The sequence below is a fragment of the Nerophis ophidion genome, linkage group LG13 (assembly GCF_033978795.1).
Source record: "Nerophis ophidion isolate RoL-2023_Sa linkage group LG13, RoL_Noph_v1.0, whole genome shotgun sequence".
NCBI lineage: Eukaryota > Metazoa > Chordata > Actinopteri > Syngnathiformes > Syngnathidae > Nerophis > Nerophis ophidion.
The window spans coordinates 26,619,873-26,635,861 of NC_084623.1; the positions used below are offsets into that span (position 1 = coordinate 26,619,873).

The following is a 15,989-nucleotide window of genomic DNA, read 5'->3' on the forward strand; positions in this document are numbered from 1 at the left end:
TTTGTTTTTGTCACAATGGCTATAGATACTTGCCACACTTGTCAAAACGCTACGTTTATGCTTGTCCAAACAAAACACTGGTCTCCACCCAAAACATGTTTAGTTTTGACTCGGTCTGAAATTTATAGCAAGATTTGCAGTGTCGCCAACAGTGACCCATGTGCCTCAAGGCACTTCAGTGCTAACAGTGGGGCAAAAGTCCAAAGAGTTACATAGGCTGAGAAAAAGAGCAGTGATTATTGTATCACACACGTGTAGCTCATTGCAGAAAGGTCCTGTCAACCAGCTTGCCACATTTAAAAATTGAATTCTGAGGACTGCCTCTCGGCTTACGGCCATACTACCCGAAGATCGCCCGATCTCGTCTGATCTCGGAAGCTAAGCTGGGTCTGGCCTGGTTAGTACTTGGATGGGAGACTGCTTAGGAATACCAGGTGCTGTAGGCTTTTAGCGATGCTCCCAGTATAGGGCGCACTTTCTCCCTTTTGTTTTTTTCACAATGGCTATAGATACTTGCCACACTTGTCAAAACGCTACATTATGCTCGTCCAAACAAACCGCTGGTCTCCACCCAAAACATGTTTGTTTAGTTTTGACTCGGTCTGAAATTTATAGCAAGATTTGCAGTGTCGCCAACAGTGACCCATGTGCCTCAAGGCACTTCAGTGCTAACAGTGGGGCAAAAGTCCAAAGAGTTACATAGGCTCAGAAAAAGAGCAGTGATTATTGTATCACACACGTGTAGCTCATTGCAGAAAGGTCCTGTCAACCAGCTTGCCACATTTAAAATTGAATTCTGAGGACTCCCTCTCGCCTTACGGCCATACTACCCGAAGATCGCCTGATCTCGTCTGATCTCGGAAGCTAAGCTGGGTCTGGCCTGGTTAGTACTTGGATGGGAGACTGCCTAGGAATACCAGGTGCTGTAGGCTTTTAGCGATGCTCCCAGTATAGGGCGCACTTTCTCCCTTTTGTTTTTTTCACAATGGTTCGAGATACTTGCCACACTTGTCAAAACGCTACATTATGCTCATCCAAACAAACCGCTGGTCTCCACCCAAAACATGTTTGTTTAGTTTTGACTCGGTCTGAAATTTATAGCAAGATTTGCAGTGTCGCCAACAGTGACCCATGTGCCTCAAGGCACTTCAGTGCTAACAGTGGGGCAAAAGTCCAAAGAGATACATAGGCTGAGAAAAAGAGCAGTGATTATTGTATCACACACGTGTAGCTCATTGCAGAAAGGTCCTGTCAACCAGCTTGCCACATTTAAAAATTGAATTCTGAGGACTGCCTCTCAGCTTACGGCCATACTACCCGAAGATCGCCCGATCTCGTCTGATCTCGGAAGCTAAGCTGGGTCTGGCCTGGTTAGTACTTGGATGGGAGACTGCCTAGGAATACCAGGTGCTGTAGGCTTTTAGCGATGCTCCCAGTATAGGGCGCACTTTCTCCCTTTTGTTTTTGTCACAATGGCTATAGATACTTGCCACACTTGTCAAAACGCTACATTATGCTCGTCCAAACAAACCGCTGGTCTCCACCCAAAACATGTTTGTTTAGTTTTGACTCCGTCTGAAATTTATAGCAAGATTTGCAGTGTCGCCAACAGTGACCCATGTGCCTCAAGGCACTTCAGTGCTAACAGTGGGGCAAAAGTCCAAAGAGTTACATAGGCTGAGAAAAAGAGCAGTGATTATTGTATCACACACGTGTAGCTCATTGCAGAAAGGTCCTGTCAACCAGCTTGCCACATTTAAAAATTGAATTCTGAGGACTGCCTCTCGGCTTACGGCCATACTACCCGAAGATAGCCCGATCTCGTCTGATCTCGGAAGCTAAGCTGGGTCTGGCCTGGTTAGTACTTGGATGGGAGACTGCTTAGGAATACCAGGTGCTGTAGGCTTTTAGCGATGCTCCCAGTATAGGGCGCACTTTCTCCCTTTTGTTTTTTTCACAATGGCTATAGATACTTGCCACACTTGTCAAAACGCTACATTATGCTCGTCCAAACAAAACGCTGGTCTCCACCCAAAACATGTTTAGTTTTGACTCGGTCTGAAATTTATAGCAAGATTTGCAGTGTCGCCAACAGTGACCCATGTGCCTCAAGGCACTTCAGTGCTAACAGTGGGGCAAAAGTCCAAAGAGTTACATAGGCTGAGAAAAAGAGTAGTGATTATTGTATCACACACGTGTAGCTCATTGTAGAAAGGTCCTGTCAACCAGCTTGCCACATTTAAAAATTGAAGTCTGAGGACTGCGTCTCGGCTTACGGCCATACTACCCGAAGATCGCCCGATCTCGTCTGAGCTCGGAAGCTAAGCTGGGTCTGGCCTGGTTAGTACTTGGATGGGAGACTGCCTAGGAATACCAGGTGCTGTACGCTTTTAGCGATGCTACCAGTATAGGGCGCACTTTCTCCCTTTTGTTTTTGTCACAATGGCTATAGATACTTGCCACACTTGTCAAAACGCTACGTTTATGCTCGTCCAAACAAAACACTGGTCTCCACCCAAAACATGTTTAGTTTTGACTCGGTCTGAAATTTATAGCAAGATTTGCAGTGTCGCCAACAGTGACCCATGTGCCTCAAGGCACTTCAGTGCTAACAGTGGGGCAAAAGTCCAAAGAGTTACATAGGCTGAGAAAAAGAGCAGTGATTATTGTATCACACACGTGTAGCTCATTGCAGAAAGGTCCTGTCAACCAGCTTGCCACATTTAAAAATTGAATTCTGAGGACTGCCTCTCGGCTTACGGCCATACTACCCGAAGATCGCCCGATCTCGTCTGATCTCGGAAGCTAAGCTGGGTCTGGCCTGGTTAGTACTTGGATGGGAGACTGCCTAGGAATACCAGGTGCTGTAGGCTTTTAGCGATGCTACCAGTATAGGGCGCACTTTCTCCCTTTTGTTTTTTTCACAATGGCTATAGATACTTGCCACACTTGTCAAAACGCTACATTATGCTCGTCCAAACAAACCGCTGGTCTCCACCCAAAACATGTTTGTTTAGTTTTGACTCGGTCTGAAATTTATAGCAAGATTTGCAGTGTCGCCAACAGTGACCCATGTGCCTCAAGGCACTTCAGTGCTAACAGTGGGGCAAAAGTCCAAAGAGTTACATAGGCTAAGAAAAAGAGCAGTGATTATTGTATCACACACGTGTAGCTCATTGCAGAAAGGTCCTGTCAACCAGCTTGCCACATTTAAAAATTGAATTCTGAGGACTCCCTCTCGGCTTACGGCCATACTACCCGAAGATCGCCTGATCTCGTCTGATCTCGGAAGCTAAGCTGGGTCTGGCCTGGTTAGTACTTGGATGGGAGACTGCCTAGGAATACCAGGTGCTGTAGGCTTTTAGCGATGCTCCCAATATAGGGCGCACTTTCTCCCTTTTGTTTTTCTCACAATGGCTATAGATACTTGCCACACTTGTCAAAACGCTACATTATGCTCGTCCAAACAAAACGCTGGTCTCCACCCAAAACATGTTTAGTTTTGACTCGGTCTGAAATTTATAGCAAGATTTGCAGTGTCGCCAACAGTGACCCATGTGCCTCAAGGCACTTCAGTGCTAACAGTGGGGCAAAAGTCCAAAGAGTTACATAGGCTGAGAAAAAGAGTAGTGATTATTGTATCACACACGTGTAGCTCATTGTAGAAAGGTCCTGTCAACCAGCTTGCCACATTTAAAAATTGAAGTCTGAGGTCTGCGTCTCGGCTTACGGCCATACTACCCGAAGATCGCCCGATCTCGTCTGCGCTCGGAAGCTAAGCTGGGTCTGGCCTGGTTAGTACTTGGATGGGAGACTGCCTAGGAATACCAGGTGCTGTAGGCTTTTAGCGATGCTCCCAGTATAGGGCGCACTTTCTCCCTTTTGTTTTTGTCACAATGGCTATAGATACTTGCCACACTTGTCAAAACGCTACGTTTATGCTCGTCCAAAAAAAACACTGGTCTCCACCCAAAACGTGTTTAGTTTTGACTCGGTCTGAAATTTATAGCAAGATATGCAGTGTCGCCAAAAGTCACCCATGTGCCTCAAGGCACTTCAGTGCTAACAGTGGGCCAACAGTCCAAAGAGTTACATAGGCTGAGAAAAAGAGCAGTGATTATTGTATCACACACGTGTAGCTCATTGCAGAAAGGTCCTGTCAACCAGCTTGCCACATTTAAAAATTGAATTCTGAGGACTCCCTCTCGGCTTACGGCCATACTACCCGAAGATCGCCCGATCTCGTCTGATCTCGGAAGCTAAGCTGGGTCTGGCCTGGTTAGTACTTGGATGGGAGACTGCCTAGGAATACCAGGTGCTGTAGGCTTTTAGCGATGCTCCCAGTATAGGGCGCACTTTCTCCCTTTTGTTTTTCTCACAATGGCTATAGATACTTGCCAGACTTGTCAAAACGCTACATTATGCTCGTCCAAACAAAACGCTGTTCTACACCCAAAACAAGTTTAGTTTTGACTCGGTCTGAAATTTATAGCAAGATTTGCAGTGTCGCCAACAGTGACCCATGTGCCTCAAGGCACTTCAGTGCTAACAGTGGGGCAAAAGTCCAAAGAGTTACATAGGCTGAGAAAAAGAGCAGTGATTATTGTATCACACACATGTAGCTCATTGCAGAAAGGTCCTGTCAACCAGCTTGCCACATTTAAAAATTTAATTCTGAGGACTACCTCTCGGCTTATGGCCATACTACCCGAAGATCGCCCGATCTCGTCTGATCTCGGAAGCTAAGTTGGGTCTGGCCTGGTTAGTACTTGGTTGGGAGACTGCCTAGGAATACCAGGTGCTGTAGGCTTTTAGCGATGCTACCAGTATAGGGAGCACTTTCTCCCTTTTGTTTTTTTCACAATGGCTAGAGATACTTGCCACACTTGTCAAAACGCTACATTATGCTCGTCCAAACAAACCGCTGGTCTCCACCCAAAACATGTTTGTTTAGTTTTGACTCGGTCTGAAATTTATAGCAAGATTTGCAGTGTCGCCAACAGTGACCCATGTGCCTCAAGGCACTTCAGTGCTAACAGTGGGGCAAAAGTCCAAAGATTTACATAGGCTGAGAAAAAGAGCAGTGATTATTGTATCACACACGTGTAGCTCATTGCAGAAAGGTCCTGTCAACCAGCTTGCCACATTTAAAAATTGAATTCTGAGGACTACCTCTCGGCTTACGGCCATACTACCCGAAGATCGCCCGATCTCGTCTGATCTCGGAAGCTAAGTTGGGTCTGGCCTGGTTAGTACTTGGTTGGGAGACTGCCTAGGAATACCAGGTGCTGTAGGCTTTTAGCGATGCTACCAGTATAGGGCGCACTTTCTCCCTTTGGTTTTTTTCACAATGGCTAGAGATACTTGCCACACTTGTCAAAACGCTACATTATGCTCGTCCAAACAAACCGCTGGTCTCCACCCAAAACATGTTTGTTTAGTTTTGACTCGGTCTGAAATTTATAGCAAGATTTGCAGTGTCGCCAACAGTGACCCATGTGCCTCAAGGCACTTCAGTGCTAACAGTGGGGCAAAAGTCCAAAGAGATACATAGGGTGAGAAAAAGAGCAGTGATTATTGTATCACACACGTGTAGCTCATTGCAGAAAGGTCCTGTCAACCAGCTTGCCACATTTAAAAATTGAATTCTGAGGACTGCCTCTCGGCTTACGGCCATACTACCCGAAGATCGCCCGATCTCGTCTGATCTCGGAAGCTAAGCTGGGTCTGGCCTGGTTAGTACTTGGATGGGAGACTGCCTAGGAATACCAGGTGCTGTAGGCTTTTAGCGATGCTCCCAGTATAGGGCGCACTTTCTCCCTTTTATTTTTGTCACAATGGCTATAGATACTTGCCACACTTGTCAAAACGCTACATTATGCTCGTCAAAACAAAAGGCTGGTCTCCACCCAAAACATGTTTAGTTTTGACTCGGTCTGAAATTTATAGCAAGATTTGCAGTGTCGCCAACAGTGACCCATGTGCCTCAAGGCACTTCAGTGCTAACAGTGGGGCAAAAGTCCAAAGAGTTACATAGGCTGAGAAAAAGAGTAGTGATTATTGTATCACACACATGTAGCTCATTGCAGAAAGGTCCTGTCAACCAGCTTCCCACATTTAAAAATTGAAGTCTGAGGACTGCGTCTCGGCTTACGGCCATACTACCCGAAGATCGCCCGATCTCGTCTGAGCTCGGAAGCTAAGCTGGGTCTGGCCTGGTTAGTACTTGGATGGGAGACTGCCTAGGAATACCAGGTGCTGTGGGCTTTTAGCGATGCTCCCAGTATAGGGCGCACTTTCTCCCTTTTGTTTTTGTCACAATGGCTATAGATACTTGCCACACTTGTCAAAACGCTACATTATGCTCGTCCAAACAAACCGCTGGTCTCCACCCAAAACATGTTTGTTTAGTTTTGACTCGGTCTGAAATTTATAGCAAGATTTGCAGTGTCGCCAACAGTGACCCATGTGCCTCAAGGCACTTCAGTGCTAACAGTGGGGCAAAAGTCCAAAGAGATACATAGGCTGAGAAAAAGAGCAGTGATTATTGTATCACACACGTGTAGCTCATTGCAGAAAGGTCCTGTCAACCAGCTTGCCACATTTAAAAATTGAATTCTGAGGACTACCTCTCGGCTTACGGCCATACTACCCGAAGATCGCCCGATCTCGTCTGATCTCGGAAGCTAAGTTGGGTCTGGCCTGGTTAGTACTTGGTTGGGAGACTGCCTAGGAATACCAGGTGCTGTAGGCTGTTAGCGATGCTACCAGTATAGGGCGCACTTTCTCCCTTTTGTTTTTTTCACAATGGCTAGAGATACTTGCCACACTTGTCAAAACGCTACATTATGCTCGTCCAAACAAACCGCTGGTCTCCACCCAAAACATGTTTGTTTAGTTTTGACTCGGTCTGAAATTTATAGCAAGATTTGCAGTGTCGCCAACAGTGACCCATGTGCCTCAAGGCACTTCAGTGCTAACAGTGGGGCAAAAGTCCAAAGAGATACATAGGCTGAGAAAAAGAGCAGTGATTATTGTATCACACACGTGTAGCTCATTGCAGAAAGGTCCTGTCAACCAGCTTGCCACATTTAAAAATTGAATTCTGAGGACTGCGTCTCGGCTTACGGCCATACTACCCGAAGATCGCCCGATCTCGTCTGATCTCGGAAGCTAAACTGGGTCTGGCCTGGTTAGTACTTGGTTGGGAGACTACCTAGGAATACCAAGTGCTGTAGGCTTTTAGCGATGCTCCCAGTATAGGGCGAACTTTCTCCCTTTTGTTTTTCTCACGATGGCTATAGATACTTGCCACACTTTTCAAAACGCTACATTAGGCTCGTCCAAACAAAACGCTGGTCTCCACCCAAAACATGTTTACTTTTGACTCGGTCTGAAATTTATAGCAAGATTTGCAGTGTCGCCAACAGTGACCCATGTGCCTCAAGGCACTTCGGTGCTAACAGTGGGGCAAAAGTCCAAAGAGTTACATAGGCTGAGAAAAAGAGCAGTGATTATTGTATCACACACGTGTATTTCATTGCAGAAAGGTCCTGTCAACCAGCTTGCCACATTTAAAAATTGAATTCTGAGGACTGCCTCTCGGCTTACGGCCATACTACCCGAAGATCGCCCGATCTCGTCTGATCTCGGAAGCTAAGCTGGGTCTGGCCTGGTTAGTACTTGGATGGGAGACTGCTTAGGAATACCAGGTGCTGTAGGCTTTTAGCGATGCTCCCAGTATAGGGCGCACTTTCTCCCTTTTGTTTTTTTCACAATGGCTATAGATACTTGCCACACTTGTCAAAACGCTACATTATGCTCGTCCAAACAAACCGCTGGTCTCCACCCAAAACATGTTTGTTTAGTTTTGACTCGGTCTGAAATTTATAGCAAGATTTGCAGTGTCGCCAACAGTGACCCATGTGCCTCAAGGCACTTCATTGCTAACAGTGGGGCAAAAGTCCAAAGAGTTACATAGGCTGAGAAAAAGAGCAGTGATTATTGTATCACACACGTGTAGCTCATTGCAGAAAGGTCCTGTCAACCAGCTTGCCACATTTAAAAATTGAATTCTGAGGACTCCCTCTCGGCTTACGGCCATACTACCCGAAGATCGCCCGATCTCGTCTGATCTCGGAAGCTAAGCTGGGTCTGGCCTGGTTAGTACTTGGATGGGAGACTGCCTAGGAATACCAGGTGCTGTAGGCTTTTAGCGATGCTCCCAGTATAGGGCGCACTTTCTCCCTTTTGTTTTTGTCACAATGGCTATAGATACTTGCCACACTTGTCAAAACGCTATGTTTATGCTCGTCCAAACAAAACACTGGTCTCCACCCAAAACATGTTTAGTTTTGAATCGGTCTGAAATTTATAGCAAGATATGAAGTGTCGCCAAAAGTCACCCATGTGCCTCAAGGCACTTCAGTGCTAACAGTGGGCCAAGAGTCCAAAGAGTTACATAGGCTGAGAAAAAGAGCAGTGATTATTGTATCACACACGTGTAGCTCATTGCAGAAAGGTCCTGTCAACCAGCTTGCCACATTTAAAAATTGAATTCTGAGGACTGCGTCTCGGCTTACGGCCATACTACCTGAAGATCTCCCGATCTCGTCTGATCTCGGAAGCTAAGCTGGGTCTGGCCTTGTTAGTACTTGGTTGGGAGACTGCCTAGGAATACCAAGTGCCGTAGGCTTTTAGCGATGCTCCCAGTATAGGGCGCACTTTCTCCCTTTTGTTTTTCTCACAATGGCTATAGATACTTGCCACACTTGTCAAAACGCTACATTATGCTCGTCCAAACAAAACGCTGTTCTACACCCAAAACAAGTTTAGTTTTGACTCGGTCTGAAATTTATAGCAAGATTTGCAGTGTCGCCAACAGTGACCCATGTGCCTCAAGGCACTTCAGTGCTAACAGTGGGGCAAAAGTCCAAAGAGTTACATAGGCTGAGAAAAAGAGCAGTGATTATTGTATCACACACGTGTAGCTCATTGCAGAAAGGTCCTGTCAACCAGCTTGCCACATTTAAAAATTGAATTCTGAGGACTCCCTCTCGGCTTACGGCTATACTACCCGAAGATCGCCTGATCTCGTCTGATCTCGGAAGCTAAGCTGGGTCTGGCCTGGTTAGTACTTGGATGGGAGACTGCCCAGGAATACCAGGTGCTGTAGGCTTTTAGCGATGCTCCCAGTATAGGGCGCACTTTCTCCCTTTTGTTTTTGTCACAATGGCTATAGATACTTGCCACACTTGTCAAAACGCTACATTATGCTCGTCCAAACAAAACGCTGGTCTCCACCCAAAACATGTTTAGTTTTGACTCGGTCTGAAATTTATAGCAAGATTTGCAGTGTCGCCAACAGTGACCCATGTGCCTCAAGGCACTTCAGTGCTAACAGTGGGGCAAAAGTCCAAAGAGATACATAGGCTGAGAAAAAGAGTAGTGATTATTGTATCACACACGTGTAGCTCATTGTAGAAAGGTCCTGTCAACCAGCTTGCCACATTTAAAAATTGAAGTCTGAGAACTGCGTCTCGGCTTACGGCCATACTACCCGAAGATCGCCCGATCTCGTCTGAGCTTGGAAGCTAAGCTGGGTCTGGCCTGGTTAGTACTTGGATGGGAGACTGCCTAGGAATACCAGGTGCTGTAGGCTTTTAGCGATGCTCCCAGTATAGGGCGCACTTTCTCCCTTTTGTTTTTGTCACAATGGCTATAGATACTTGCCAAACTTGTCAAAACGCTACGTTTATGCTCGTCCAAAAAAAACACTGGTCTCCACCCAAAACATGTTTAGTTGTGACTCGGTCTGAAATTTATAGCAAGATATGCAGTGTCGCCAAAAGTCACCCATGTGCCTATAGGCACTTCAGTGCTAACAGTGGGCCAAGAGTCCAAAGAGTTACATAGGCTGAGAAAAAGAGCAGTGATTATTGTATCACACACGTGTAGCTCATTGCAGAAAGGTCCTGTCAACCAGCTTGCCACATTTAAAAATTGAATTCTGAGGACTGCCTCTCGGCTTACGGCCATACTACCTGAAGATCGCCCGATCTCGTCTGATCTCGGAAGCTAAGCTGGGTCCGGCCTGGTTAGTACTTGGATGGGAGACTGCCTAGGAATACCAGCTGCTGTAGGCTTTTAGCGATGCTCCCAGTATAGGGCGCACTTTCTCCCTTTTGTTTTTGTCACAATGGCTATAGATACTTGCCACACTTGTCAAAACGCTACATTATGCTCGTCCAAACAAAACGCTGTTCTACACCCAAAACAAGTTTAGTTTTGACTCGGTCTGAAATTTATAGCAAGATTTGCAGTGTCGCCAACAGTGACCCATGTGCCTCATGGCACTTCAGTGCTAACAGTGGGGCAAAAGTCCAAAGAGTTACATAGGCTGAGAAAAAGAGCAGTCATTATTGTATCACACACGTGTAGCTCATTGCAGAAAGGTCCTGTCAACCAGCTTGCCACATTTAAAAATTGAAGTCTGAAGACTGCGTCTCGGCTTACGGCCATACTACCCGAAGATCGCCCGATCTCGTCTGATCTCGGAAGCTAAGCTGGGTCTGGCCTGGTTAGTACTTGGATGGGAGACTGCCTAGGAATACCAGGTGCTGTAGGCTTTTAGCGATGCTCCCAGTATAGGGCGCACTTTCTCCCTTTTGTTTTTGTCACAATGGCTATAGATACTTGCCACACTTGTCAAAACGCTATGTTTATGCTCGTCCAAACAAAACACTGGTCTCCACCCAAAACATGTTTAGTTTTGAATCGGTCTGAAATTTATAGCAAGATATGCAGTGTCGCCAAAAGTCACCCATGTGCCTCAAGGCACTTCAGTGCTAACAGTGGGCCAAGAGTCCAAAGAGTTACATAGGCTGAGAAAAAGAGCAGTGATTATTGTATCACACACGTGTAGCTCATTGCAGAAAGGTCCTGTCAACCAGCTTGCCACATTTAAAAATTGAATTCTGAGGACTGCGTCTCGGCTTACGGCCATACTACCTGAAGATCTCCCGATCTCGTCTGATCTCGGAAGCTAAGCTGGGTCTGGCCTGGTTAGTACTTGGTTGGGAGACTGCCTAGGAATACCAAGTGCCGTAGGCTTTTAGCGATGCTCCCAGTATAGGGCGCACTTTCTCCCTTTTGTTTTTCTCACAATGGCTATAGATACTTGCCACACTTGTCAAAACGCTACATTATGCTCGTCCAAACAAAACGCTGTTCTACACCCAAAACAAGTTTAGTTTTGACTCGGTCTGAAATTTATAGCAAGATTTGCAGTGTCGCCAACAGTGACCCATGTGCCTCAAGGCACTTCAGTGCTAACAGTGGGGCAAAAGTCCAAAGAGTTAGATAGGCTGAGAAAAAGAGCAGTGATTATTGTATCACACACGTGTAGCTCATTGCAGAAAGGTCCTGTCAACCAGCTTGCCACATTTAAAAATTGAATTCTGAGGACTCCCTCTCGCCTTACGGCCATACTACCTGAAGATCGCCTGATCTCGTCTGATCTCGGAAGCTAAGCTGGGTCTGGCCTGGTTAGTACTTGGATGGGAGACTGCCTAGGAATACCAGGTGCTGTAGGCTTTTAGCGATGCTCCCAGTATAGGGCGCACTTTCTCCCTTTTGTTTTTGTCACAATGGCTATAGATACTTGCCACACTTGTCAAAACGCTACATTATGCTCGTCCAAACAAAACGCTGATCTCCACCCAAAACATGTTTAGTTTTGACTCGGTCTGAAATTTATAGCAAGATTTGCAGTGTCGCCAACAGTGACCCATGTGCCTCAAGGCACTTCAGTGCTAACAGTGGGGCAAAAGTCCAAAGAGTTACATAGGCTGAGAAAAAGAGTAGTGATTATTGTATCACACACGTGTAGCTCATTGTAGAAAGGTCCTGTCAACCAGCTTGCCACATTTAAAAATTGAAGTCTGAGGACTGCGTCTCGGCTTACGGCCATACTACCCGAAGATCGCCCGATCTCGTCTGAGCTCGGACGCTAAGCTGGGTCTGGCCTGGTTAGTACTTGGATGGGAGACTGCCTAGGAATACCAGGTGCTGTAGGCTTTTAGCGATGCTCCCAGTATAGGGCGCACTTTCTCCCTTTTGTTTTTGTCACAATGGCTATAGATACTTGCCAAACTTGTCAAAACGCTACGTTTATGCTCGTCCAAAAAAAACACTGGTCTCCACCCAAAACATGTTTAGTTGTGACTCGGTCTGAAATTTATAGCAAGATATGCAGTGTCGCCAAAAGTCACCCATGTGCCTATAGGCACTTCAGTGCTAACAGTGGGCCAAGAGTCCAAAGAGTTACATAGGCTGAGAAAAAGAGCAGTGATTATTGTATCACACACGTGTAGCTCATTGCAGAAAGGTCCTGTCAACCAGCTTGCCACATTTAAAAATTGAATTCTGAGGACTGCCTCTCGGCTTACGGCCATACTACCTGAAGATCGCCCGATCTCGTCTGATCTCGGAAGCTAAGCTGGGTCCGGCCTGGTTAGTACTTGGATGGGAGACTGCCTAGGAATACCAGGTGCTGTAGGCTTTTAGCGATGCTCCCAGTATAGGGCGCACTTTCTCCCTTTTGTTTTTGTCACAATGGCTATAGATACTTGCCACACTTGTCAAAACGCTACATTATGCTCGTCCAAACAAAACGCTGTTCTACACCCAAAACAAGTTTAGTTTTGACTCGGTCTGAAATTTATAGCAAGATTTGCAGTGTCGCCAACAGTGACCCATGTGCCTCATGGCACTTCAGTGCTAACAGTGGGGCAAAAGTCCAAAGAGTTACATAGGCTGAGAAAAAGAGCAGTCATTATTGTATCACACACGTGTAGCTCATTGCAGAAAGGTCCTGTCAACCAGCTTGCCACATTTAAAAATTGAAGTCTGAAGACTGCGTCTCGGCTTACGGCCATACTACCCGAAGATCGCCCGATCTCGTCTGATCTCGGAAGCTAAGCTGGGTCTGGCCTTGTTAGTACTTGGATGGGAGACTGCCTAGGAATACCAGGTGCTGTAGGCTTTTAGCGATGCTCCCAGTATAGGGCGCACTTTCTCCCTTTTGTTTTTGTCACAATGGCTATAGATACTTGCCACACTTGTCAAAACGCTATGTTTATGCTCGTCCAAACAAAACACTGGTCTCCACCCAAAACATGTTTAGTTTTGAATCGGTCTGAAATTTATAGCAAGATATGCAGTGTCGCCAAAAGTCACCGATGTGCCTCAAGGCACTTCAGTGCTAACAGTGGGCCAAGAGTCCAAAGAGTTACATAGGCTGAGAAAAAGAGCAGTGATTATTGTATCACACACGTGTAGCTCATTGCAGAAAGGTCCTGTCAACCAGCTTGCCACATTTAAAAATTGAATTCTGAGGACTGCGTCTCGGCTTACGGCCATACTACCTGAAGATCTCCCGATCTCGTCTGATCTCGGAAGCTAAGCTGGGTCTGGCCTGGTTAGTACTTGGTTGGGAGACTGCCTAGGAATACCAAGTGCCGTAGGCTTTTAGCGATGCTCCCAGTATAGGGCGCACTTTCTCCCTTTTGTTTTTCTCACAATGGCTATAGATACTTGCCACACTTGTCAAAACGCTACATTATGCTCGTCCAAACAAAACGCTGTTCTACACCCAAAACAAGTTTAGTTTTGACTCGGTCTGAAATTTATAGCAAGATTTGCAGTGTCGCCAACAGTGACCCATGTGCCTCAAGGCACTTCAGTGCTAACAGTGGGGCAAAAGTCCAAAGAGTTAGATAGGCTGAGAAAAAGAGCAGTGATTATTGTATCACACACGTGTAGCTCATTGCAGAAAGGTCCTGTCAACCAGCTTGCCACATTTAAAAATTGAATTCTGAGGACTCCCTCTCGCCTTACGGCCATACTACCTGAAGATCGCCTGATCTCGTCTGATCTCGGAAGCTAAGCTGGGTCTGGCCTGGTTAGTACTTGGATGGGAGACTGCCTAGGAATACCAGGTGCTGTAGGCTTTTAGCGATGCTCCCAGTATAGGGCGCACTTTCTCCCTTTTGTTTTTGTCACAATGGCTATAGATACTTGCCACACTTGTCAAAACGCTACATTATGCTCGTCCAAACAAAACGCTGGTCTCCACCCAAAACATGTTTAGTTTTGACTCGGTCTGAAATTTATAGCAAGATTTGCAGTGTCGCCAACAGTGACCCATGTGCCTCAAGGCACATCAGTGCTAACAGTGGGGCAAAAGTCCAAAGAGTTACATAGGCTGAGAAAAAGAGTAGTGATTATTGTATCACACACGTGTAGCTCATTGTAGAAAGGTCCTGTCAACCAGCTTGCCACATTTAAAAATTGAAGTCTGAGGACTGCGTCTCGGCTTACGGCCATACTACCCGAAGATCGCCCGATCTCGTCTGAGCTCGGACGCTAAGCTGGGTCTGGCCTGGTTAGTACTTGGATGGGAGACTGCCTAGGAATACCAGGTGCTGTAGGCTTTTAGCGATGCTCCCAGTATAGGGCGCACTTTCTCCCTTTTGTTTTTGTCACAATGGCTATAGATACTTGCCAAACTTGTCAAAACGCTACGTTTATGCTCGTCCAAAAAAAACACTGGTCTCCACCCAAAACATGTTTAGTTGTGACTCGGTCTGAAATTTATAGCAAGATATGCAGTGTCGCCAAAAGTCACCCATGTGCCTATAGGCACTTCAGTGCTAACAGTGGGCCAAGAGTCCAAAGAGTTACATAGGCTGAGAAAAAGAGCAGTGATTATTGTATCACACACGTGTAGCTCATTGCAGAAAGGTCCTGTCAACCAGCTTGCCACATTTAAAAATTGAATTCTGAGGACTGCCTCTCGGCTTACGGCCATACTACCTGAAGATCGCCCGATCTCGTCTGATCTCGGAAGCTAAGCTGGGTCCGGCCTGGTTAGTACTTGGATGGGAGACTGCCTAGGAATACCAGGTGCTGTAGGCTTTTAGCGATGCTCCCAGTATAGGGCGCACTTTCTCCCTTTTGTTTTTGTCACAATGGCTATAGATACTTGCCACACTTGTCAAAACGCTACATTATGCTCGTCCAAACAAAACGCTGTTCTACACCCAAAACAAGTTTAGTTTTGACTCGGTCTGAAATTTATAGCAAGATTTGCAGTGTCGCCAACAGTGACCCATGTGCCTCATGGCACTTCAGTGCTAACAGTGGGGCAAAAGTCCAAAGAGTTACATAGGCTGAGAAAAAGAGCAGTCATTATTGTATCACACACGTGTAGCTCATTGCAGAAAGGTCCTGTCAACCAGCTTGCCACATTTAAAAATTGAATTCTGAAGACTGCCTCTCGGCTTACGGCCATACTACCCGAAGATCGCCCGATCTCGTCTGATCTCGGAAGCTAAGCTGGGTCTGGCCTGGTTAGTACTTGGATGGGAGACTGCCTAGGAATACCAGGTACTGTAGGCATTTTGCGATGCTCCCAGTATAGGGCGCACTTTCTCACTTTTGTTTTTGTCAAAATGGCTATAGATACTTGCCACACTTGTCAAAACGCTACATGATGATCGTCCAAACAAACCGCTGGTCTCCACCCAAAACATGTTTGTTTAGTTTTGACTCGGTCTGAAATTTATAGCAAGATTTGCAGTGTCGCCAACAGTGACCCATGTGCCTCAAGGCACTTCAGTGCTAACAGTGGGGCAAAAGTCCAAAGAGTTACATAGGCTGAGAAAAAGAGTAGTGATTATTGTATCACACACATGTAGCTCATTGCAGAAAGGTCCTGTCAACCAGCTTCCCACATTTAAAAATTGAAGTCTGAGGACTGCGTCTCGGCTTACGGCCATACTACCCGAAGATCGCCCGATCTCGTCTGAGCTCGGAAGCTAAGCTGGGTCTGGCCTGGTTAGTACTTGGATGGGAGACTGCCTAGCAATACCAGGTGCTGTAGGCTTTTAGCGATGCTCCCAGTATAGGGCGCACTTTCTCCCTTT

The 15,989-nt window shown here is 46.3% G+C and overlaps 33 pseudogenes; all 33 read left to right on the forward strand.

Moving 5' to 3' along the window:
* Positions 1–327: 327 nt before the first annotated feature.
* Positions 328–446, forward strand: LOC133565016 (5S ribosomal RNA; annotated as a pseudogene).
* A 367-nt stretch (positions 447–813) lies between these two features.
* LOC133566557 (5S ribosomal RNA) lies at positions 814–932 on the forward strand (annotated as a pseudogene).
* A 368-nt stretch (positions 933–1,300) lies between these two features.
* Positions 1,301–1,419, forward strand: LOC133567713 (5S ribosomal RNA; annotated as a pseudogene).
* A 368-nt stretch (positions 1,420–1,787) lies between these two features.
* On the forward strand, positions 1,788–1,906 carry LOC133566187 (5S ribosomal RNA; annotated as a pseudogene).
* A 364-nt stretch (positions 1,907–2,270) lies between these two features.
* On the forward strand, positions 2,271–2,389 carry LOC133565825 (5S ribosomal RNA; annotated as a pseudogene).
* A 365-nt stretch (positions 2,390–2,754) lies between these two features.
* Positions 2,755–2,873, forward strand: LOC133567715 (5S ribosomal RNA; annotated as a pseudogene).
* A 368-nt stretch (positions 2,874–3,241) lies between these two features.
* LOC133565646 (5S ribosomal RNA) lies at positions 3,242–3,360 on the forward strand (annotated as a pseudogene).
* A 364-nt stretch (positions 3,361–3,724) lies between these two features.
* LOC133566339 (5S ribosomal RNA) lies at positions 3,725–3,843 on the forward strand (annotated as a pseudogene).
* A 365-nt stretch (positions 3,844–4,208) lies between these two features.
* On the forward strand, positions 4,209–4,327 carry LOC133567716 (5S ribosomal RNA; annotated as a pseudogene).
* A 364-nt stretch (positions 4,328–4,691) lies between these two features.
* LOC133565086 (5S ribosomal RNA) lies at positions 4,692–4,810 on the forward strand (annotated as a pseudogene).
* Positions 4,811–5,178: 368 nt separating this feature from the next.
* On the forward strand, positions 5,179–5,297 carry LOC133565576 (5S ribosomal RNA; annotated as a pseudogene).
* A 368-nt stretch (positions 5,298–5,665) lies between these two features.
* On the forward strand, positions 5,666–5,784 carry LOC133567717 (5S ribosomal RNA; annotated as a pseudogene).
* A 364-nt stretch (positions 5,785–6,148) lies between these two features.
* Positions 6,149–6,267, forward strand: LOC133565833 (5S ribosomal RNA; annotated as a pseudogene).
* A 368-nt stretch (positions 6,268–6,635) lies between these two features.
* LOC133565588 (5S ribosomal RNA) lies at positions 6,636–6,754 on the forward strand (annotated as a pseudogene).
* A 368-nt stretch (positions 6,755–7,122) lies between these two features.
* On the forward strand, positions 7,123–7,241 carry LOC133566768 (5S ribosomal RNA; annotated as a pseudogene).
* Positions 7,242–7,605: 364 nt separating this feature from the next.
* Positions 7,606–7,724, forward strand: LOC133565017 (5S ribosomal RNA; annotated as a pseudogene).
* A 368-nt stretch (positions 7,725–8,092) lies between these two features.
* LOC133567718 (5S ribosomal RNA) lies at positions 8,093–8,211 on the forward strand (annotated as a pseudogene).
* Positions 8,212–8,576: 365 nt separating this feature from the next.
* LOC133567277 (5S ribosomal RNA) lies at positions 8,577–8,695 on the forward strand (annotated as a pseudogene).
* Positions 8,696–9,059: 364 nt separating this feature from the next.
* LOC133566379 (5S ribosomal RNA) lies at positions 9,060–9,178 on the forward strand (annotated as a pseudogene).
* Positions 9,179–9,542: 364 nt separating this feature from the next.
* On the forward strand, positions 9,543–9,661 carry LOC133566239 (5S ribosomal RNA; annotated as a pseudogene).
* Positions 9,662–10,026: 365 nt separating this feature from the next.
* Positions 10,027–10,145, forward strand: LOC133567060 (5S ribosomal RNA; annotated as a pseudogene).
* Positions 10,146–10,509: 364 nt separating this feature from the next.
* On the forward strand, positions 10,510–10,628 carry LOC133567719 (5S ribosomal RNA; annotated as a pseudogene).
* Positions 10,629–10,993: 365 nt separating this feature from the next.
* LOC133566727 (5S ribosomal RNA) lies at positions 10,994–11,112 on the forward strand (annotated as a pseudogene).
* A 364-nt stretch (positions 11,113–11,476) lies between these two features.
* Positions 11,477–11,595, forward strand: LOC133566916 (5S ribosomal RNA; annotated as a pseudogene).
* Positions 11,596–11,959: 364 nt separating this feature from the next.
* LOC133566119 (5S ribosomal RNA) lies at positions 11,960–12,078 on the forward strand (annotated as a pseudogene).
* Positions 12,079–12,443: 365 nt separating this feature from the next.
* Positions 12,444–12,562, forward strand: LOC133565666 (5S ribosomal RNA; annotated as a pseudogene).
* A 364-nt stretch (positions 12,563–12,926) lies between these two features.
* Positions 12,927–13,045, forward strand: LOC133566356 (5S ribosomal RNA; annotated as a pseudogene).
* Positions 13,046–13,410: 365 nt separating this feature from the next.
* LOC133566728 (5S ribosomal RNA) lies at positions 13,411–13,529 on the forward strand (annotated as a pseudogene).
* A 364-nt stretch (positions 13,530–13,893) lies between these two features.
* LOC133566919 (5S ribosomal RNA) lies at positions 13,894–14,012 on the forward strand (annotated as a pseudogene).
* Positions 14,013–14,376: 364 nt separating this feature from the next.
* LOC133566120 (5S ribosomal RNA) lies at positions 14,377–14,495 on the forward strand (annotated as a pseudogene).
* Positions 14,496–14,860: 365 nt separating this feature from the next.
* On the forward strand, positions 14,861–14,979 carry LOC133565668 (5S ribosomal RNA; annotated as a pseudogene).
* A 364-nt stretch (positions 14,980–15,343) lies between these two features.
* On the forward strand, positions 15,344–15,462 carry LOC133565808 (5S ribosomal RNA; annotated as a pseudogene).
* Positions 15,463–15,830: 368 nt separating this feature from the next.
* Positions 15,831–15,949, forward strand: LOC133566866 (5S ribosomal RNA; annotated as a pseudogene).
* Positions 15,950–15,989: the final 40 nt, after the last annotated feature.